The sequence below is a fragment of the Pyrus communis genome, chromosome 15 (assembly GCF_041283825.1).
Source record: "Pyrus communis isolate YQ-2024b chromosome 15, ASM4128382v1, whole genome shotgun sequence".
Taxonomy (NCBI): domain Eukaryota; kingdom Viridiplantae; phylum Streptophyta; class Magnoliopsida; order Rosales; family Rosaceae; genus Pyrus; species Pyrus communis.
In genome coordinates this window covers 35,712,863-35,736,736 of record NC_142579.1, presented here as the reverse complement: position 1 = coordinate 35,736,736, position 23,874 = coordinate 35,712,863, and the positions used below count along the sequence as shown (strand labels likewise).

The window sequence follows — 23,874 nt, the reverse complement described above, 5'->3', positions numbered from 1 at the left end:
GTTTTTTCTTTATGTTTGGGATTCCCTATTTAAATTTCCTTCAAGTGAACTGAACCTGGAGAATTTTTTTTTTCAAATGATTGTATACTAAATTATTAATATTTTTTGTTACATAATTATGATAATAATTATAGACATGCCAACTGGGGTATAATTTTCTGGCCTTCTGCATCATTATTTCTCAGAATCACCAGCAAGAACAAGATGATCACCGTCTCTAACAAGCTCTACATCTTCAAGTTCAGCTCCGTCTTTGGTTAAAACTTTGGTGGCTGTAAACTGGAATTTCTTGGCACCAAGGTCAAGTAGTTGTTGAAGGGAGTCAGGCAGAAGCACAAGCTTTGCAGCAGTTTTGCCTTTTTTCGGGCAGCTAAGTGTCACTCTGGCCGGATAGCTGTTCCTACTCGTGCTCCTTGCCAAACTGCCTGTAGATGCAACAATGTCTCTATCTTTCTGACCTGCAAGTTTTCAAATTCACCTTGTCAAAACGGTTCATCAAGTAGTGTTCGAAAAATTCAAGGTATGGTAAAAGGCCTCCATTTCTAGTAGGTCGAGTAATGATGCACTCGGGGCATTTTTACTCATGATTTTCTGGGGATCCCTATGAAACAGTATGTGAGTGCTTTTCGAATAGAAAAGTTAGAACAGGAAATTATAGCATCTTACTAAGAATTTACAGAGAAAATTGAAGATATATGCTTACCAGTATTAGTATTGGCAGCTGACATGAAACCAAACAGTGAATTGCGAAAGATTTTATCCATTCTACGAGTATTTTCTGATGTCATATCTGAGTAAGATGGCCTGCCATCCCATGCGTAGGGAGGTAATGTAGGCTCACTCCTGAACTTCCCAGGGCGTGATAGTATCAGATCCTTTGGCATAGGAACAACAGTTGGTTTCTTACTCTCCCATTTGTGCTGAAACAGTTCCATTATTTCTTCGTGTCCCTGATGCTCTGCCAAAGCCCTAGGAGTCCATCCATAGCTATCCCGCTTGTCAGCCTCAGCTCCTTGTTCCAAGAGGAACTTAACTATCTCTACATTTCCTTCACATACTGCCGTGTGAAGCGCTGTAGTCCCATTGCTCTTGGGCACTGTTACATCACCGTTATACGTGACAATGTCTTTAAGCAGCTCCAAGTTGTTTTGCTCAACAGCAGCACAAGCAAAATTTCCCACATTGCCAGAATTTATCTTTGCTCCGTTGTCTAAGAGAAGTTTAATCAAAGACTCATGCTTCCCTGATATTGCTTCCCATATAGGAACATTTCCTTCCGAATCTGCATGCAAAGAAATGAACAATTGGTTCAGCGTAATGTTCTCACACCACTTTTCAGATAAAAGTTCACCTAAATAGAAGCATAGCACACCAGACTGTCTGACAAGAGAACACGTCCGTACCTTGTATATTGGGATCTGCTTCATACTCTAGGAGTAAAAGGGCGCAGTGTTCATTTCCATTAGATGCTGCAATGTGCTGTTGAAACAAAAAAGAAAAAAACACACACAAAATAAGCACCAAAGTCGCAAATTCAAAGGGTATTGGGGACAAAATCATGTCTGTTTGTGCATATAAAGATAGGGTATGCGCACCATAGCTGTTCGTCCAGTATTGTCCATCTCGTTTGGATCTGAACCCCTCCTGAGCAACTGATGCAGCAACAAATCATCACCTCTCTGTGCAGCAAAGCATAAACTAAGAGGCAGATCCATTTTACCGCTAGCCAGCACATGCTCTATGTCCCTCAAAATTCCTTCTGCCAGCGGATTCTTCATTTCTTTCAAATGCTGCATCAACAAAATATATGCACATGCATAAGAAAGACTGCAAAAAACTGTTATCGAAATGCTGATTCCCAAATATTAAAGACTACCAAAAAATGATTAAAGTAACTTACATACCTTAAGAAAATTGTTCATGATTATCGTTCCATCTCCAACATTTGCTTGAACAAGATTTAAGAAAGCTGTACGGTTCAAACGCAGAAGCTGGGAGAGTCCTTTCGTCCTAACTGTGACCATTTGAGGCCTGTAACAAAGCACACCTATTTCACCAACAATGTCTCCTGTCTTTGCTTCATGAACAACCTGCAGTCATTCAACAAGAAGTCCATTAGTCATAGACAAAGCACCAAGTTTATGTTTTAGAAGACACGTTGAACAAAGATTATCCTTAAACTTGCCGGTGTTGCTCCATTCCTATGCATAATAAGTTCCTGTTAGCAAGTTGCAAGAATCAGAAGCTAGTTTTCCAAATAAAAAGAAACCGAAGAGTAAAAGAAAGGCAATAGGTGCCTTGTGATTCAAGCGCAAAGAGTGAGTCGTGTGAATGCTGTGTTTCTGATTCGTACCACAGAGCCAGTAACCACGATATACATGTCAGTGGGTGCTTCATTCTGCAAGATTACATCTTCTTTTGGAGGAAAATATTCAGCCTTCATCTCGGAGACCTTAAAATTCAACCATGAAAATAGAAGTTAAACAAAATTGGCTTCTTACATATAAGATTGCAGGAGAAACTAGAATGACATTGCGGTGTATCAAGCACTGCCAATTAGTACGAAATAGTGTAACTTAATAATTACCAATTGGAAAAGGAGGTCTCTTGATACACCCTGGAACAAGTAGACACTATCAACAAGTGGATAGAAGAGATAGTGAGAGATGCTAGATCGAATGGCTTTAGGGAGTGCATCGAGAGCTTCTTGCTGCTGCAGCCCTTCTGAATTTGTTCTGTACTTCAAACACAAATGAGCAAGCATCTGCTCGTGCAGGTGATCAGGTATTTGGTTCCTATGTGCAAAACTTGTCGCAGCTTGAATACTATCTCTCTACAGTCCAAAAAACAAGCCCAAAAAAAGAGGAAACCAAAACATGAAAACCACTAATACTTGCATACTTGTCAGAACAATGAAGTTAATATCTACAATTCTTAAGTTAAAATTTACATAATTTAGTAGTAAGAATTATAATGTTAGTGTGAAAACAAAGAATTGAACTTACAAATTGTCTAGTTCGAGCAGTTCCATGGACAATCAAGTTGGTCATGTTTCCGATTAGGTAAGCTTGCAACCCAACATTGAAGAGCATATAGAAGATATTGAATGTCATCTCCTGTGAATTTACAGGATGAAAATCACCATAGCCTGTGGTTGTTAGGGTGATTATGGACCAGTACATTGAGGTCACGTACTGGTCCCATAAACTCAATTGTTGAAAGTTTTCTACGATAAGCCCAAACCATGTCCTTCTTGGGTTAGGATAATGCGCAGCAAGGAAATAGAAGAAGCAGCCGGCGCAATGAACTGTGAGGAGAGTAACCTATAAGCACATCAAAAGCCTGATGATCATGATTATACACATCAGTTATATTAGACAATCACCTCTCTCTATAAAAAAAATGACTAGATATTAGTCGAAAAGTACTCACGAAAATAAGTTTGCAATATCGAACCCAAAAGTAGCTATAGTTCCTGTCCTTCTCCAATCTAGAATATCAGAGAAAATGATCAGATCCTGTAATGAACATGAAAAATATAATCTGCATTGCCTTTGGATTAAGCTGACTTCGAACATGCATAAATTAACCAATGATGAATTCAGTTCAGAATTCATAAATAAATGCATATACATAATAAGACTGCTGTGAAGGGAACTTCCATTTATGTAATTTGTACCTGGAAATCATTGCACTGAATCTTCGGAGACGCCAAAAGCGGAGGATATTGAAGTATCCATAAGTCTCCAGAGGAGGAGGCAGAACACGCTGAGCAAGTTCCCAAGGGATTGTGGAGATGATGTCAAGGGCCAGCCAGGTTTTGGCATATCTCAGAGCAATGATCTTGTGGTTGTCAATGAGGAGATAAGTATTTTATCAAGGTAGGCTACAAAGAATGTCAATACAATGTCGATAGCGAAAAGTGCATTGACAACATTATCAGCTATGGCAAGAGGTCCTTTTGCTCTGTCCAAGAATCCAAATTCAAAGGGACACACCCAAGCAGTGTAGAAAACCAGCAATATAAGAAATGACTGCCAAAGTCTGCAAATTAATTAAAAACCAAAACGAAATGTTATACTCGAATTATGTTTTCTTTTTTTTTGGTAGGACGATGTTCTAATTTGAGAAGTGATCAAACTCAGGTGCAAAGTACACAACTTGACTAACTGACTTAACTCATATCGTGCAATTATTAATAAAACCAATAATGGAGCTACAATTAGAAAATTAAAGTCCCCAAAACAAAAAAACCCTTGAACGATTGAAACATCATTAAAAGAAGAACCAAACTGGGCAATAAATTCTAGTTTGTGATCTTATGCCGCCATACATGTGCACAAACAGCACCAAAGATATTCAAATACATTCTAAATTTAAAACTTGCCACAAGCATTTCATATCGAATCAAAATAAATCACCCCAATTGAGAACACGCAAAACCAACCAGAAAAAATCGACAAATTTCTAGAGAGATTGATTATCACTTGTAATAATAATTAAATGGGGAGATGATAAAGCGGCGGAGCTTGTGTTTGGGACGGTTTCGAGCAGTGGCGCCAAGAGACGGCAAAATGCCATTACTGAGGCTAAACTGGCTGGCATGGCTGCTGTCGTCCCTCGACATTTGTTCCGCCTTCTCCTGTTCTACTCCGCCATACCCCTGCCCGCATACTAACATCGACATTGACGTTGACCCCTTCCTCATCATTACCACTCCGATCAGCAGTCATCATCTTCCATGTTTCTCTCTCTAGGAACTCACTTTTCCTCTGTCTTTCTCACTCTCTCTAAGATTTAACGCAAAAGTTCTCCTCCTTGGTGTCAGCAATGTTGGACAAAAGTGAAGACCCACCACCGGAAGAAAAAGAGAAGCAAAGGAAGGAAGCAGCTAGCTCTCTCTCCCTGCCCCTCTCTCTCTCTCTCGCTTTCTCTGTGATTTGTATTCTCTCCCGGACGTTACGTGAAGGGAGAGACTCTTGTGTGTTGTGTTGTAGTGTGTACAAACGTTACACTACGCCGGCTCAAGGACCAAGGGCCAACTTTGATGATGTGGTGCATGAAACAGTGTGAGACAAAAACTAACTACTCAACCCTAATTAGGAATTTTCAAATTCATATCCTAATTATTATTATTAGACTATTCCTTAGTACTAACAGTAATTAAGGATTGAATCTAAACTAATCCATCGTACATTTAGTGATTTACATACCACTACTATGTTTCACATGCACGTTTCTTTGTCATTATCTATAACGATGAGTAATTTTTTGATGTGAACGCTATAGTGCCACATGTATTATATGTAATATTATGACATAATTATGTCGTCAATCTATATTATAACACGTGGCTTAATAACGTTATATGACCTCTCAATTGAAGCTCCACATCTAAGCTTTAATTTGATAACAACTAAGAACTTTTAGAAAGAAAACCTTAACATCTTAGTTTTAGATATATGGAGAGACAGTGAACGAATGGTCCTCTCATCAATATGGAGTTTATGTGTAAACAAATTACATGCCAACTGCCAGGTAAAACATATATTCTTTATAGTTACCCTAGTTAGGGCCTGCGCTTTGCCACCTATTTCTTAATGGGTAGTGCTATCTACACATTAATTTTTACTTCTCACAAACTCCTCTCAATTTTCGACTGTCGAATTGAATGAATTAAAGAAGATCAATGACAGAAAATTAACATGGCTGTGTAAAAGGTAAAAATGAATGTGTGGATAGTACTATTCTTCTTAAAAACTCTTATACAATTGGCACATTTTCATGCTATTTCATACTTTGTGGTACAATTTGTGGCCCCCTTATTTTGGTTCACCCTTATTTTGGTTCACCCTTATTTTGGTTCATGGTTTCAGCCGTGGCTTCGTGCTAATTTTTCAAAAAAAAAAAAAAAAAAAAAATGTTGCCAAAACATATGAGTACACGAAATGTAGTTGACCCTTCCAAGGCCAGATAATGCTTGTAAATTTTATGAATTTTGATTTAGTTTGCGGATAATCAAGCACCGAGAAGAAATTCATACAAAAACGACTTATATATTTAACAAAGATCTCCATAATTTTAAAATCTTATTTACTTTCATATACATGTGTATTTATTTTATTTTTTCTGAAATATATTCATTTACGGTCAAGATTATGATTATTTGCATGAATTAGTAATATTACGTGGCGATATAATCATCACACTAAAAAAAAAAAAAATTCTTATATGCGATTGGAGAAGCATATAAATAATACATATGCGGAAGGAATAAGAATCTGAATTTTGAATGTGAACCAATGCAACAATGGTATGTCAATTTCACCGTTCTTTTTGGTTTAAAGCATCGATCGTCTATAAATTGGAGTCCATCAATTTGTCGTTAGACAGGTTCTCTACAGGGTTAATTTTAATTACATTCAGTGATCTTACATGAGCCAGGCAGACATCGAATATGAACAATTTCAAATAAGAAATTGGATTTAAGTTTAGATTAACAGATCTAAAGAATGGTTGATTTTCAATTCAAGTACTCAAGAGAAAACACATAGAATCCAAACAAGTGGTTTGGTCTGAAAGAGAAGAATGTGAATACGTCTTGGTGGTTTGAAAGTGTAAAAAAATAAAAAAATAAAGTAACAAGATCATCAGCCTTTGGTTCATCTTGTGTTAGTGTTTCAAAGGCCGTCGTTTGGAAATTTTTTTGTTAACAATAAACAAATGAAAGCCCAAAATGACGTAATTTAATTTGTTAAAAAATGACATAATCTTATACTTGCATAAAACCAGCATCTAAGCGATAATTACCAAGTAGAATATTAGTCCAGCGATGTTTCTCCTCTCAAAATTAGAAATGATAACAAGTTCGAATGCTTCACCCGGTCACATCTTGTGGATTAGAAAACAAAATGAGTAATTAAAAAATTATAGATTGCAAGAGTGAGACACAGTAATAATTTGATTGCGTGGTGGCAAAGTGTAAGGATGGAAATCTTTCTCGTTCTTCTGGCTTTATGTTGCTTTGGTGCAGTTCGGTTACGAGACAGGGCCACCACAGAAAGGACTTCTTTGTTAGTTCCTTAGTAGGTCTTTGTGCATATTTACTATAAGTTTAGTTTCATTGCCTGAACTTTTTTATTAGTTTTCCTCATTCTTTAGCTGAAGTTCGCGTTGCATGGGTCATCCTTTTTGTAATGTTTGTTACATTTTTTGTTAAAAATGATCACATGCCTTGCATATGACCTTTTGCTGTCTCTAAGAAATCTCACGTGTTATAGGATGGAGAACTCGAAAAGTTATGAGCAATAGTTTCGACAGGGAATTGAGAGCTCAATTCCTAGGGTTTTAGAAATTTGAATAAGAAATTCACTGTGGGATTATTTATTGATTGGGAATGCACTTTCGTGATTGATTATTCACATGGCAACAACCATTCGGTGGCCTAGAGACCATCCGAAATACAGTAAGCCCTCTTTTTGTTTTTTTGTTTTTTTGTTTTTTTAACAAATGACATTATCTACACTAAAGAGAGTGAGGGAGTGGATTAAGCCTCACACTGGGCTAGCTATAATAATGTGGTTCGAATTCACTTTTGGCGAGAATCAAACCTAAGACCTCTCACTTACAAGTGAAGAGGAATGTCTAGATCATATTACTAAGTGAAGGGGGTGAGGGAGTGGATTATATCTCATAAATCCTCTTTTTTTTTTTTTTTTTTTATTTTAATTTTCCCATCTACAGGGAGAGGGAAACAAGAGGTAAAGGTATAACAAAAGGGAAAGGCAAACAAGAACACAAAAACCAGCGCGTGTGCTTTAAATTTGAATTTGGGATGTATTGATGACCATAGAAGAATTTGTTATGTATGTGATGTCTAGGTTTCAACTGAGAAGACAAAAGGATCCCGTCTTCGATTGCAAAATGTAAGGGAGTAGGGAGATAATTAATCTTCACATCCACCTTTATAAGAAAGAAAAAACAATGGAAACCATGATGGGGATAAAGGCATGATCAAGGGGATCACTGCTGTTGTTTTTGGGACTTTATTTTTGTAACATGAATCATGTCTTGTGTGGTTGTAGAATTGGCACCCCATTTTGTGGGGTAAACTTTGTATTTTGGTAAGGGTGGTACTTTTGATGAAGTTGTTATGTTATTTGATACTTTTGGTGATCTTATTTTAGTACTAATATATTATTATTATTATTATTATTACTATTAGCATTTGCCTACACATTTTGTGTGTATAAACACATTTTTTTAGAAAATGAGAAGTAGAGAGGAAGAGAGAGAGAGAGAGAGAAAACGTGGGGGAGTGGGAGGTAGGTTTTTGTTTTTGGTTTTTTTTTTTTTTTTTTAATTTTAAACATTAGAGATATTTTAACATCACCTTTAGGTGAGGTTTCAATAAAAACAGTAAAATTTGGACCTATGAAATTACATTATTGCCCATCATTTTTTTTTGTGTGATAAAAGATTAAGTTGTCATTTCACCTTCATTTGGTTGACAAAGAAGGTTTCATTAATTAATAGAGATTATTATTATTATTATTATTATTAAACTCAATAATTGTTGAGTTGTGCAGGTATCAACAACTAGCTAGATTATAGATCAATAAAAGACAAGACTCCTTAATTTGAAGGCAACACTAAGTTGCTAACTCACATGATAAGCAATTAAATTATACAAGAAAATTACATATCCCTGTTGCACTTTTTTTTTCAGAGGGGGTGTTAAAAAGACCATTATACCCTTAGATTTAAGGGAAAAGATAATAGATTATAAAAAATGAAGGGATTTCAAAGCCCAAAATTGCAGAAGTTGTGACTTGAAGTCGCTCATGCCATTGAGACATGCCAGTCCCCAACCTAGGTTTGACATGTCTTTTTCTTTCCAAAACTTGGCCGCCCCCTCCTTGTCTTGTGCAGTCATGAGGGCTATATGATCCCATGCCACCGAGAGACAAAGACCTTTAGAATGGAGACCTTTCAGCATATGAAATTCATATTAAACAGGAAAATTTTCAGATGATAGTTAGAAGTAGATATTGCATCATTTTAAGAATATGATTACTCTAAAATAGGATGACATAAGGTTTTAAAAGACGTTAGGTTCTAGTCAAGCGATGGGTTGGGACCTAACACTTAAGCGGCTAGGCGGGAGCCTAGGCGAATTTAAGTAAATTTATTATATATCACGTAAATTAGTGTTTGCATATACTTAAAAAAGAACATAATTGCATTGAGATACATAAACTGCAAAATAATGACATATAGCTTATGAAGCAATATAACATAATGAAAATGTGATATCCCATCCCCAAAATTATTATTTTATTTTATTCTTGACGTATTTCGAAGTTTTGATTGGAACTAGTTCGTTAATTCTCCAAATTTGAGAGAAACAAAGTGAGGGGTACTTTAGTCATTTCCAATTTTCTCGACCTTTTCGGTCAACTCTTGAATTTGTTAGGTAGAGTTCGATTCCATGAGCGTGTAGGCATAAACGGATCTTATTTCCGAGTCAGAACGGAGAAGTTGGAGCCGTTTGAAGTTGGTGGCATTTTGGTAATTTTACCAAAATGCTATAAATGGGAGTAAAACCTCCAGAAAAGGGGGAGGTTTTCTGAAAAAAAAATGCTGCTACTAACCCGTTTTATAGGAGATTTGGACCCGTTAATCCAAAAACTTAACCCGCTTATATCTTCTTCATCCGAGCTCCGTTTTGGGTGATCTTGATGTCCATGGAAAGCTCTTGACGAACCCTACATCTCTGTGGTGTTAGATTTCCCAATTTATTTTCCATCTTTGCAGTTCGAACTCACAAAGCCCATGACTTTTCCGGCAGTTTTATCATTTTTTCCAGTGATTCCGGCAACCATTTCCTTCGAGTGAGGTATGAAACTTCATCTACTCTTTGTAATCTTCAAGTTGGTATGCTTAGTTTGTGCTTTCGTATTCATTTTAGAGTTGGGTGTTTAGAACCCTAGAAATCCGATTTTCTCAGATGAATTTGGACGTTTCCGGTTAGAATTTATCATCGGCCTAGTTGTGAAAAGTGTTTCCCTCGTTAAGCTCTAGCTACCATGTAAATTTGAGCTCATCTACTTAATGTTGAAAATTTGGGGTTTCTAAACCCTCCATCTTGACTATCACCACGTGTGGCGGTGCGTGGGATCGTTCACGAGTATTTTCTAGATTCCAAATAACTTCTAGTGACCCTGTAAACCTATTTCTAGCTCGGTTTCCCAAAATTCAATTGTTTGGTGTGGTGATCAATTTGGACCGCCACTTGTTTGTGTGATTGACGACAATCCGACTGTTGGATCATAATGAAATTTTAGTATGTTATTCTCGAAGCATAATGTGGACTTTGAGAAGTTATGAATCATAAATCTGATGTGCGGATCGATGTGGACCGCATCGTTGATCGAGAGTTGAATTGTGGTCAACATGTCTCGAAATGTTCTAAATAATAAAATTAGTACTATGGGAGACTTAAGTGAAGTCTAGTGGGCCTACATTGGTTAGAGAGTGACTTGAATATATGTGATATCGTTATTACCTTGATTTCTTATATTGGTATCATGTGTGAATATGACTTGATTCTATAATGTGATTTCTATTGAAATGTGATTTTATATATATATATATATATATATATATATATATATATATATATATATATATATATATATATTTAGCCATAGACCTATGTTCATTAAACATGATTCGGCTTGTGTACTGATGATGATCGTGATATGTGATTTGACGTGCATATTCGAAGGGTGGTTGATTTGCATAGATTGTATGATATGATGAAATGTGAGTGACTCTAATATATGTGAATATGAAATGGTTTTATAATTATGTTTCCTATAAATTGTTAATTTTATATTTAACCATCGATGTAGTTATATGAAGTGGGATTTGACGTGCATATTGGAAATATGGTTTGTTTGGTATGATTGGCTTGATTTATGAAAGGTAAGGGCTAGTAGTGGACCGTTAACCATTGTCATGGGGTTTGTTGCTTCGAAACATGTGTCAACGTTTGTGTCATTATTTCATTCTTGTTTCGCTGAGTTTTTGTGACTTGAGTAACTTGATTCATGGGTTGTTTCATTGATTGGTTGTTATGCATTGTGCTCCACGATTCCGTTGAGTGATGGTCCAGAATCGTATCGTGGTTTGGATTCCGTTGAGTGATGGTCCGGAATCGTTTCTTGGTTTGGATTCTGTTGAGTGATGGTCCGGAATCCCTCTTACTCCGTGATTCCGTTGAGTGATGGTCCGGGATTTCATTGAGTTTATATTGAGATAGCTTCAAAGATGTAGACTTCGGCCGAATTGTGTCGCTCTGACCTTACTTTTCATTGTGTGTACGAGAATATGGTTGTGAGATGTTGTGATTGTTTCAGACGAACCGTTGGATGTTTGGGTGACTCCCTCGAAGTTTTCAAAAGTTTGGTATTGATTTCTTATGAATGATTTATATTCAAGGTTTATAAATTGTGATTGATGGTTGGTTTCATTATTGTATCACATGCTTATATTATTGTCACTCACCCGAGCCTCGTAGTTTATCTGAGTGACTGATTTGCCAGTGCACCAATCCCATAATGTAGACATTGACTTTACAGATGACAGGTCTAGGTAGATTACGAGAAATCGCTTGATAATTTGGTTTCGTTGAGTGGTCTGGAACCTGATGTTGTTGGATTCCGTTGAGTGGTCTGGAATCCTTGCTATTGTTCATTTCGTAAGGTGATCTTAGAATCCTAAATTCGAGTAGATGGGAATTACCCACAATAGATATTGTGAAAATAAATTAGAATTACCATGTTTATTACTCATAATCCAAGTAGGGAATTATAAAGTTTCTTGGTTAATTCGTGAAATGTTTTGTTATCGCATTGCTTGATGAACGTAATTATATGCTAAGATTGAACATCTTGATTCACGAATTGATTAATTGATGGGATTGTGGAGTGACGTTGGATATGAGTGTTGTGATTTTGATTATTTTAGTTGATTAATATTTCTGGAGAATAATATTGTGCTTTGTTAATTCTTTAATATGTTACAGGCTATGAATTGTGATTTTATGTGGGAAACGTGATGATTTATGTGATGGATGAAGTGGAAATGTTATTCGTCATGTTGGATTATTATGTTGGATATCATTGTTATTATGATTAGACTTGTTGATAAATATGGCGAGAGAATATGATTGTGTTTTGTTGTTTGTTCTTTGAAATATTGCATGATATGCATTGTGGTATTACGTTGGGACATAACGACTTATGTAATGAATGTTCGAGTGTAGTGAAGTAATAAACTATGAATGACTTGATCCCTATTTAGGGTACGTAGGCAGTCTAACGAAGATGTTAGATGCGGCCATAAAGTCTACAAAGAATAATTGTGCAGTCGGATCTTAAGTTATGTTTTACCTTTTTCCGGAGGCGGGGTATGTTAGAGATGAATTTTTGGTGACGTCACATGTCGATCCTGGACGTATGTCGGGATCGGGGCGTGACAGAAAACATGAAGAATAAACATATAAAGTGTGTTCATCTAAGTATTTAACAAGTTTCTTACAATCTATTAAAAAAAATGCAAAATGAAAGTTATCTATTTTCTGTTTAAGTGAGAGTTATAACCTCGGCAGGTGCCTAAGCAAGTTTAGGCTCCCTTTCTTAATTTTCAAACGCCTAGGCATTAATCAAGACGGTGAGGCAGCGCTAAGGGGGAATTTTTAGAACAGTTTAATCCATGACCAGACTTCTGAGGTATTCGTATTCCGGTTCGTCTTACTCTTGCCCTGAAAAATATGGTCCCACACCACATATATAAACGAGAAGCATATTAAAACTTCTATCAAACACTCAAGAAACCGATAACTTGATGTCTTATGACATGAGGCGTCACTCCGAATTTGGCCCAAACTAAACCCGAGAATGTGGCTTTTTCCAAACACTTTTAAGAGCAAAAAGTAACTATTACAAAGTCTCAAAAACAGAACATAAAACAATTTTATTACCATTTCTTACAAATAAACCTCAAAATGAAACTACAAAGGTTCCAAAATCCGGAACAAAGGTACAAAAACATCCATTGTACATGGTGTTGTCAAAACAGCTACAAAAACATATAACGTCTTTCAAAATGAACCTAAGTCTTCTACAACCCTTCATATACACCGAAATATGTCAACTTCTCGCTCAAACTGATTTGAAGAGGAAGCGAAAAAAGAGTGAGCTACAAAGCTCAGTAAGCAACATTATTTGAAATGAAATGATTCGAATGCATAATTAAATGAGTTTGGTTCAAGAGCTGTAGTAGAATCAACACAAGAATTCAATGAATAAATAACAATGCAAATAGCTTTTGTAATTCCTCATTAGTGAATCCAATGAGGCAATATTTTCATGGTGATTACATGGCCTTACATCAATGATATATTGTAGATACAACCTTGTTGATTTGTTTTCAACAACCTCCTCCAACGATCCAGTTTATTAGAGATTGGATATCATTAGACTAACTAATCATATGCGTCTGTTTATATTAAAGATATATTGTAATTAAATATTGTATTTGTCTAATCTAGAAAGGCCATTCCGTGTATTGTGCAGGGATCACGGCTTTATAGGGTTAGAATCATGATTTGACATTACCACTTGTATTTGTGTATATATATATGGGCTACATAGCCTCTGATTAATATAGAAAAGCATTCAGCCATAACATTCCTTCATATATTTTTCCATTTATCAATCCCAGGAACTACCTAGCTCTTTATTATTTTGGTATCATCACAGGCTCTTCGATCCCCTTCATCAAACCCTAGCAAAAATACAAACACCATGACAGATAGCCAAACATCCAATCCCAACAAAAACAATTCCAGCAACCCGAGTATGGAATTATCAAATCCATACTATGTTCATCCTTCAGATCACCCTGGCCATGTGCTTGTTTCTGAAAAACTGAATGGGACTAATTATTCTTCCTGGAGCAAGTCTATGCTTCATGCCCTACGAGCCAAAAATAATATTGGGTTCATTGATGGATCCATCACACCCCCTTCAGAAGACGAAAAACCAGGTGACTATGCCTTATGGGCACAATGCAACAGCATGATACTATCATGGATTTCAAATTCAGTAGAGTCTCATCTCTCTAAAGGCGTTGTCCATGCCCAATTTGCGTACAAGATTTGGGAGGATTTCAAGCATCAATTTTCACAGCAAAACACACCAACAATTTACCAAATCCATAAACAGATTACTTCTCTATCCCAAGGCTCCATGACGGTCTCAACGTACTTTACAGAACTCAAGCATCTCTGGACTCAACTCGATGCATATGAAGACCCCATCATCTGCAACCTGATGGAGAAGCATCATGAGCAGCGAGAAAAATACCGACTTATGCAATTTCTTATGGGCCTCAACGATGTTCATGACACTGTTCGCACCACCATTCTCATGATGACACCATTGCCCAATATTCATCAAGCTTATTCATTCGTCAGCAATCATGAACAACAACGCCAGTTGTCTTCGGAACAACACAACCAATTGCCATCCGACAATTTTTCTCTTGCTGTCGTGGCACAAACTCGCTCTGATCAGCGCTGCACTCATTGCAACCGCGAGGGACACACCATCGACAATTGTCGCACTCTAAAATACCATTGCAGTTTTTGTGACAAAAGAGGACATACAGAGGACAGGTGCAAAATTAAGAATGGAACATGGGTGCCCAATCCCAATGGAGGCCATGGCAACAAAACTGGTCGAAAACAACGACCTCAAGGAGGCTCTTTTTCCCGTCCTGCTGCCCATGCAGCAGAAACAACTTCAAGCCCTCAAAGGCCATCCATGCCGCAGCCAACACATCCTCCTGCATCTTCCAATCCGTTGAGTGCACTCTCTGCGGATCAAATTCAACAGTTAACTCATGCGCTCTCTTTGCTTTCTTCTGGTAATGGGAACACTTATGCAAACGCTGCAGGTCCGAATTCTTTTTCTATTAATTCCATTAATTCTGTGTTTACTAAGCCATGGATCTTGGATAGCGGAGCTACTGATCATATTGTTTCTGATTCCACTTTATTTTCTAACACCAAACCTCCATCTTTACCCGTTGTTAATTTGCCCACTGGTTCTTCAATCCCAATCACTTGCACTGGTACAATACCATTTAATTCTGATATTACTTTAACCGATGTCTTGTGTGTTCCGTCTTTTAATCTCAATCTCATGTCCGCTAGCAAAGTCACTGACTCTCTCAATTATTGTGCCATTTTGTTTCCCACCTTTTGTGTTTTGCAGGACTTGGCTTCAGGGAAGATGATTGGTTCGGGTAAGATGCGTGGTGGTCTTTACTACATGTCACCTATCCATCGGACACCTACCTCTCATCACGTCTCTCATCCTTCCAATTTATGGCACCAACGACTCGGACATCCATCCCCTTCTCGTCTTAAATTAGCTTCTTCTTTATTACTTTCTAGTGCTATTTCCCTTGACAATAATTGTAGTGTCTGTCCTTTAGCTAAACAGACCAGACTTCCATTTCCTTTAAGTTCAACATCAACTCATACCCCGTTTGTTTTATTACATTGTGACATATGGGGTCCTTACAAAATTCCCACTCACTCTGGGTCTCGTTTCTTCCTTACAATTGTGGATGATTTTAGCCGATGTACTTGGGTTTTTTTAATGTCTAAAAAATCTGAGACACAAAATCTCTTAAAGTCTTTTATCACTTTTGCTCACACTCAATTCCATGCTACAGTTCAAACCATTAGAGTAGACAATGGGTCTGAATTCCTCTCCATGAGAGATTATTTTCAATCTAACGGCATTGAACTTCAACGCACTTGTGTTTACACTCCCCAACAGAATGGGGTCGTTGAACACAAACATCGCCATATTCTTACAGTGGCCCGTGCTTTACGCTTTCAATCCAACATACCCCTCATCTTTTGGGGCGATTGTGTACTCACTGCCGTCTATCTCATCAACCGTTTACCTTCACCCCTCCTCTCCAACAAATCACCCTTTGAACTATTGTACAACCGTCCCCCATCCCTTGAACATCTCAGAGTTTTTGGATGTCTCAGTTATGCTACTGTTGTCCATCCTACCCATAAATTTGAACCTAGAGCTCACCGCTGTGTTTTTGTTGGCTATCCCACCTGCCACAAAGGATATAAACTTTACAACTTGGAAACTAACCAATTTTTTATCAGCCGCGATGTCAAATTTCATGAAACTTCATTTCCATTTTCTAATATTTCCTCTCCTGATTCTCATATTCCTACCACTAACCCCCTAAATACGGACCCCACTTCTCTTTTCCCCATTTCTCCTTTAACCCCACCTCTTCATGAATCTGACACCATCACCGATCACACCCCCTTAACTCCACATGGTGCTGACCCCACCCTTGTCCCTCCACCGGCCGACACTCCTACTCCACATATCCCAAATCTTTCTCCTCTCCCAAACATCATTCCCCAACCCGTGCCTACATCTCCTCCATTACTACATGTCCCCACCCCTCCTGAACCCCCCGCACCTTCTCCTAACCCTCTCACTGGATCTCATACCGACCCTACACTTCCCATCTCTTCCCCACCTCCTTTTCCTTCTCTCCGGCAGTCCACTCGTCCCACACAGCCACCGGCATGGACTAAAGATTACCACATGTCCAACCAGGTCCATCACTCTTCTCTGGCACCACGTTCTGCGCAAGGTACCCGTTATCCCATCTCTGATTTTCTTTCCAACTCTCATTTCTCCTCTACCCATTGTTCTTTTTTAGCTAACATTACAGGTCCATCTGAGCCCACCACCTATGCTGAAGCTATCCTTAATCCAAATTGGCAACAAGCTATGCAAACAGAATTAGATGCTTTACATCATAATCACACTTGGGACTTGGTTCCTCTTCCTGCTGGTCATAAACCTATCGGCTCAAAATGGGTTTTCAAAAAGAAATACAAGTCTGACGGTTCTCTTGATCGTTACAAGGCTCGTGTTGTTGCAAAAGGATACACACAGGTTGAGGGACTTGATTACCAGGAAACATTTTCACCCACTGCCAAACTCACAACTCTGCGTTGTCTCCTTACCGTTGCTGCTGCCCACACTTGGTTCATTCACCAGTTAGACGTTCAAAATGCTTTTCTTCATGGCACTCTCCATGAAGAGGTCTACATGGATCCCCCTCCGGGTCTTCGCCGACAGGGGGAGACGCTTGTATGTCGGCTCAACAAGTCTCTTTACGGACTCAAACAGGCATCCAGAACTTGGTTCACTACCTTCTCGGATGCTATTCAGAACGCCGGATATCGTCAATCGAAAGCAGATTATTCTTTGTTCACCAAGGTCCGAGGTACTTCAATCACTGTCATTCTTATTTATGTGGATGATATACTTATCACAGGAAATAATATCCAAGAGATGGAACAACTCAAAGCATTTCTTCTCAAACGCTTCCGCATCAAAGACCTTGGTGATCTAAAGTATTTTCTGGGTATTGAGTTTGCACGCTCAGAAAAGGGAATTTTTATGTCACAAAGAAAATATGCACTTGATATTTTACAAGACTCAGGGTTACTCGGTGCACGACCAGATTCTTTTCCGATGGAACAAAACTTGGCACTCACATCCACAGATGGAGCATTGTTGAATGACCCAACTAAATACAGAAGGTTAGTTGGGAGATTGATATACCTCACTGTTACTAGACCGGACATCGTTTATCCTGTTCGTACTTTGAGCCAATTTATGCACGAGCCACGGAAACCGCATTGGGATGCAGCTATGCGAATCCTTAAATATATCAAAGGAACTCCTGGTCAAGGTTTACTATTTTCTGCCAACAATAATCTAGACTTGAAAGCCTTTTGTGATTCTGACTGGGGACGGTGTCGTACTACGAGAAGATCAGTTACGGGATATTGCGTTTTTCTTGGCAATTCACTCATTTCGTGGAAGTCCAAGAAGCAAGATAATGTGTCCAGATCATCAGCTGAGGCAGAATACCGTGCTATGGCAAACACTTGCCTGGAAATAACTTGGCTGCGTTACATATTACAAGATTTACGAGTTCCCCAGAAAACTCCTGCTTCATTGTTTTGTGATAATCAGGCAGCCTTGTACATCGCAGCAAATCCTGTTTTTCACGAACGTACCAAGCATATTGAGATAGATTGTCATATAGTTCGAGAGAAATTACAAGCTGGTATAGTTCGTCCTACGTATGTGCCTACGCTTTTTCAGTTAGCTGATATATTCACGAAGGCTTTAGGGAAGGATCAATTTGTGAAGCTGCGAGACAAGTTGGGCGTTCATAATCTTCACTCTCCAACTTGAGGGGGAGTATTAAAGATATATTGTAATTAAATATTGTATTTGTCTAATCTAGAAAGGCCATTCCGTGTATTGTGCAGGGATCAGGGCTTTATAGAAAGGCCATTCCGTGTATTGTGCAGGGATCACGGCTTTATAGGGTTAGAATCATGATTTGACATTACCACTTGTATTTGTGTATATATATATGGGCTACATAGCCTCTGATTAATATAGAAAAGCATTCAGCCATAACATTCCTTCATATATTTTTCCATTTATCAATCCCAGGAACTACCTAGCTCTTTATTATTTGTTTACCTTGTATATTCTTATGGAGCCCCTTGTGAGCAACTATGAAATCGTCAAAAATATGCACTTAAGGGTCTATTCTCCTACGATCACACAACCTTGTTGGAAGGCAAATCTTTCTTTTATTTCGTTTTTATGTTTGGAAAAATAGATACATCCACTTTTCTGCTTTAATGATACTCATTTAAATTTAAATGCTTTAAATATGTTTTAAGAATATGCGGAGATTTCTTGCTCATATTGCAGATCACCTCCACACCCAAAGGTAAGTAACTATTCGATGCTCCCGGCCCCTCTATGAATTAAAATATGGTTTAAGAATATTATTAACTTTCTCGCCAGTATATAAGAGTGCCCTGCTATATGATAATATATAACTTGCAAACCTCAAATTCTACCAACTGTGGAGGTCTTGAACTTCTGGTAAGCTTTTCTTGCACATATTTATTTATTATTAAAGTCTTGATTTTGTAAAAACACAAAGACTTTTTAGACGATGTTATAAGGTATATTATTATTTGTTTCGACTATGAAATTCATGTAAGCTAAAATTTGAACCAGGAAAGGAAGACAATAATTGGATTTCAAGTAATTGTGAATCGTTTACTGCCAGGAGATAATTTAGGTAAAATTTAATTTAAATTGTGCTTTTGTATCAATTACATGATTTAGATTGTTTTCGAACTCTCAAGTACAAATATAGGAATTTTCGTTGTGAGTTTATGCGGTTTGTCTTCTTGCTTCTGCTTTTTTTTTTTTTTTTTTTTTTGGTGTGTGTATACATAGATCCTCATGTTTTATGTTAGCCAATCTTATACAATCTATTAAAGGACCGTTAAACCTGACGTGCACCTTGCACGCAAGAGGATAAAAATGTAATGCCATGAACCTCGACAACTCCGTCTTTGGTAATAATTTAAATCCTTTGTTCATTTTGAGAATTATAATCCTAAAAATTATGGTGCAGCTGGATTTGCAATCCAGCAGATAGATGTTTGCAAGACTATCTATCACGAAATAATTTTGAGGCTTCGTCATCGATCATCTGATCTTACGTGCATTTAATGAGTTTACAGGGAATTACATTTTTGTCTCACTTTTAACGGATAGTATAGGATTAGCTAATGGAGATAAACACGGGAACCAAATTGATTTTGGATGTAGATTGAATAAATTCCCTTTTATGATTTGATTTGAATTGATGTGTCCATATCATTTAGTTTAAGATAATTTTAGAATTGGGGTTTTTGGGATTTTATTCAAATTCCCTTTTACTTTTGTTTCGTTTCGTTTGAATTCACTGCCTACTTGTACAAAACGGATTACAACAATAATAGTGTTGTCACTTTGATGCATTATCTACATTTGTACTGAATAAAAATTGCCTTCCCCTCACATGTTAAATAAGTGGAAAGTTGGGCTTCCATTTGTCCTTATGTTGACAACCACCCAATCAAGAAGTAAGAATTTGTTCATGTCTACTATGTTATCGTACTAGCTAGCCTTCATCTTCTGACATCAAAATGCAATTCGTGAGTTGGGGTGTTCAATTGTATTAGCCAGGCCATTTCCTAAATCAAATTGATACAACATTCATTTTGTTTGCCGTCAAGATGCGTGGTGCATAACATTAGTACTATGGATTGTAGGTAGCTACTTGAATCACGACATTAATTTAATATGGCCCATTAAACACGTTCTGCAAAATCATATTGAAGAAAAAATGGTTATATATAGGCAGCCTATCATTGTGCTATCGTCAAAGAAAATTTAATTTTCGTCGATCAGAGGAGAGCAAGTAATATGCATTGAGTTTTCTTAGTCGTCTAAAAGAGGCAAGTTATCCGTACAAACTTGTTTGTTTTCAATTAACCACTTTGGCCTAATATATGGATGGTATCAAGTTATTTTCATTAGTTTTCTTTATTTTAAATTGTCACATCCCGGCCCGGGCGGGACCACTTCCCTAGCCCGACTCCACGACCGTAGCACGATATTGTCCGCTTTGGGCCCCGACCACGCCCTCACGGTTTTGTTTTTGGGAACTCACACGAGAACTTCCCGATGGGTCACCCATCCTGGGAATGCTCTCGCGCGCTACTCGCCTAAAAATTATGTGCAACTGGATTTGCAATCGAGCAGATAGATGTCACAAGACTATTAGGAGCAAAACTATTTTGAGGCTTCGTAGTTGATCATTTGATTTCACGTGCATTTAATGAGTTTAGATGGAATTACATTTTTGTCTCACTTTTAACGGATTGTATAGGATTAGCTAATGGAGATAATCACGAGGACCAATTTGGTCAAATTGAGAACATTGATGCCAAATTGACCGATAAAATAAAACACCAATACCATTGTACGTAACATTTAAGCAAAAAAAAAAATACAAAATCGTTTACTATTTTCCTTTGATTTTGGATGTAGATTGAATAAATTCCCTTTTATGCTTTGATTTGAATTGATGTATGCATATAATTTAGTTTAAGATAATTTCAGAATTGGAGTTTTTGGGGTTTTATTCAATCTCCCCTTTACTTTTGTTTCGTTTGAATTCACTGCCTACTTCTATAAAATGGATTACAACAATAAATGTGTTGTCACTTTGATGCATTAGTTGAACTGATTGAATGGCTATCGGTTAACTTTATCTACGTTTGTACTGAAAATTGTCTTCCCTTCACATGTTAATAAGTTGAAAGTTGGGCTTCCATTTGTCCTTGTGTTGATAACAACCCCTCCAGAAATAAGAATTTGTTCATGTCTACTATGTTCTCGCACTAGCTATAGCCTTCATCTTCTGACATCAAATTGCAATTTTTGATTTGGGGTTTTCAATTCTATTAAGCCAAGTCATTTCCTAAATCATATTGATCGAACATTCGTTTTGTTTGCTGTCATGATGCGTACGTGGTGCACAACGTTACTATGGATTGTTGGAGTTTTACAATTTTATGAAATTGATAGCTTGATTCAGTTACGGTGTGAATAAGAATGATTTTTACGCAAGTTTTTGTCAAGTTAATACAAATTTGTAAAAGAAAATTATTTGATAGCTAGCCTTTGAACAATGCCAATGCAACGAGAATTACGTGTATGATTATGTTTTCATCATAAGATGTTCGCAAACTCCCCGAAGGATATGAAGTTGCTTGAACGGTATGGAATTTTCGAAAAACACCCAAGAGAAAAAAAAAAAAAAAAAAAAATTCCACTTCATCTATCAGAGGATCAAAATGATCTGCAGTCATATTTTCTAACGTTCAGCTCCAAAGGAAAACCGCAACACCTCAAAAGGCATCTGACGGGGTTTTTTTTGTTTCTTACTAAAGTTTGCTCCAAGTATCTTAGTTGAATGAAAGATTTGAATCAATGCAGATAACGATCTCAGGAGGTAAAATGGAAGGAGTCCATGCAGCTCCACATGACATAGAAAACCCCAAGGATCCATTACAAGAGGAGTTGGATAACTTGTCACCCCTGTCCCCTTTGCGGTGTATCTAGAGTTCCCAAGCGACTGCGATGGGTAAATGAGGAGGCATATACACCTCAAGTAGTCTCTATAGGCCCACTTCACCATGGCAAGGAACATTTAAAAGCCATGGAAGAGCACAAAAAAAGGTACCTGCGAGTTTTTCTAAGGCGAACTGGGGTAAGCTTCTCTGATTATATACAAATGATAGAGGAGAAAGAGGGAAGGTTGCGAGGTTGTTATGCAGAACCCATTGAGTTTGGCAGTGATGAATTTGTAAGAATTGTTTTAGTGGATGTCGCCTTCGTCATTGAGTTCTTATTGTGGAACTATTCCTCGGATTATCGACAGAATGAAGATGATTACATATTTAACAAGCCTCAGATGTTGTGCGATGTGCGTCCGGACTTGCGGTTGCTTGAAAATCAGCTGCCCTTCTTCATTCTTCAGGATCTTTTCAAAAAACTTTTTCCTTCTTCACATCAGCTGCCGTCGTTTCTTGAAATTTCCTACTATTATTTCGGAAGCGAAATCAATAGCAAGGGAAAAGAAAAGAAACTTAAACAAATATGTTCTTCTGGAGAAGAAGTACAACACTTTGTTGATCTGATAAGAATTCTATACCTACCGGTGGAACCAAAACCTGAAGAGGGACTTAACAGCATAGCCGTACCCAACGTGACAGAGCTAGTCCAGGCTGGAGTCCAGCTTAGGGTACGAACAGACAGCAGCGATTTATTTGACATAAAATTCTCGGATGGGATCCTCGAAATTCCCAAGTTAAAAATATCGGATAGCACAGAGGCCAGATACAGAAATCTCGTTGCTTTTGAACAATGCCATGCCATAAAGGAGGATTACGTAACTAATTATAATCTCCTCATGAAGCGTCTCGCGAAAACCCCAAAGGATGTGGAATTACTTGTTGAGAATGAAATTGTTGAAAATTGGCTAGGTGATAATTGGCTAGGTGATACCAAGAAGATATCTACTTTGTTTGATAACCTTGGCAATGGCGTCGTGGTTGCCAGCCTCTATTTTGCCACTCTTCGTGAAGGTCTGAACAACTACTGCAGAACTCGCAGGCACAAATGGATGGCAAATTTGAAGCAAGATTATTTTAACACGCCTTGGTCCATTATTTCTGTTGTTGCTGCTATTATTCTCCTCATACTCACTCTCATACAAACAGCATGCTCTATTAAATCTGTCCTTTAAGCATCAACGACCGCAAGTCTCTCCTTCGACGTATCCTCCGCATCTTTAGAAGTCTAGTCTAGTCTTTGAGAGAGCACATAGTTTGCATTAGCAGTCTCAGGTTTCCTTGAAGTGAGTGTAACAGATGTTCCAACAAATAAAGAATTGAAGAGTGTGATTTTATATTTGATAGGGGAGCAGTGTCTACTTGTAATGACTTTCATTCAAGTATGTGTTGTAAATAAAGGGAAGTGTATCTCCTCTAAACTTCTCTATTTTCTGGCCTTAGATTCATTAAATGGTGAGGAAATCACTTTCCTAAATTAACGCGTACATAGCTTCTATAATGTTGTACCAATTTGATGTTCATGGACCTATGCTCATGTCTTTGTATGTCTAAAGGAAAAGAAGGGTAACTGTATTGTGTTAACTACATTTTTCACTCAGAAAATCTGACAATTTTACATTATAATTTACTTTGGGACCCGAACACAACTTTTCTTTGGCATAAAT

At 37.6% G+C, this 23,874-nt stretch overlaps 2 pseudogenes across 1 annotated transcript; one reads left to right on the top strand and one right to left on the bottom strand.

Annotated features, from left to right (window-relative positions):
* Positions 1 to 50: 50 nt before the first annotated feature.
* On the bottom strand, positions 51 to 4,843 carry LOC137716807 (potassium channel AKT1-like; annotated as a pseudogene). The gene is made up of 12 exons (XR_015957053.1): positions 4,488 to 4,843; positions 3,680 to 4,044; positions 3,433 to 3,490; positions 3,006 to 3,323; positions 2,588 to 2,833; positions 2,354 to 2,452; positions 2,186 to 2,218; positions 1,905 to 2,090; positions 1,596 to 1,790; positions 1,404 to 1,479; positions 704 to 1,282; positions 51 to 458 (listed from the first exon to the last, which is right to left on the bottom strand). The product of XR_015957053.1 is annotated as a potassium channel AKT1-like (transcript).
* Positions 4,844 to 22,064: 17,221 nt separating this feature from the next.
* On the top strand, positions 22,065 to 23,382 carry LOC137733272 (UPF0481 protein At3g47200-like; annotated as a pseudogene).
* The last annotated feature ends 492 nt before the right edge of the window (positions 23,383 to 23,874 follow it).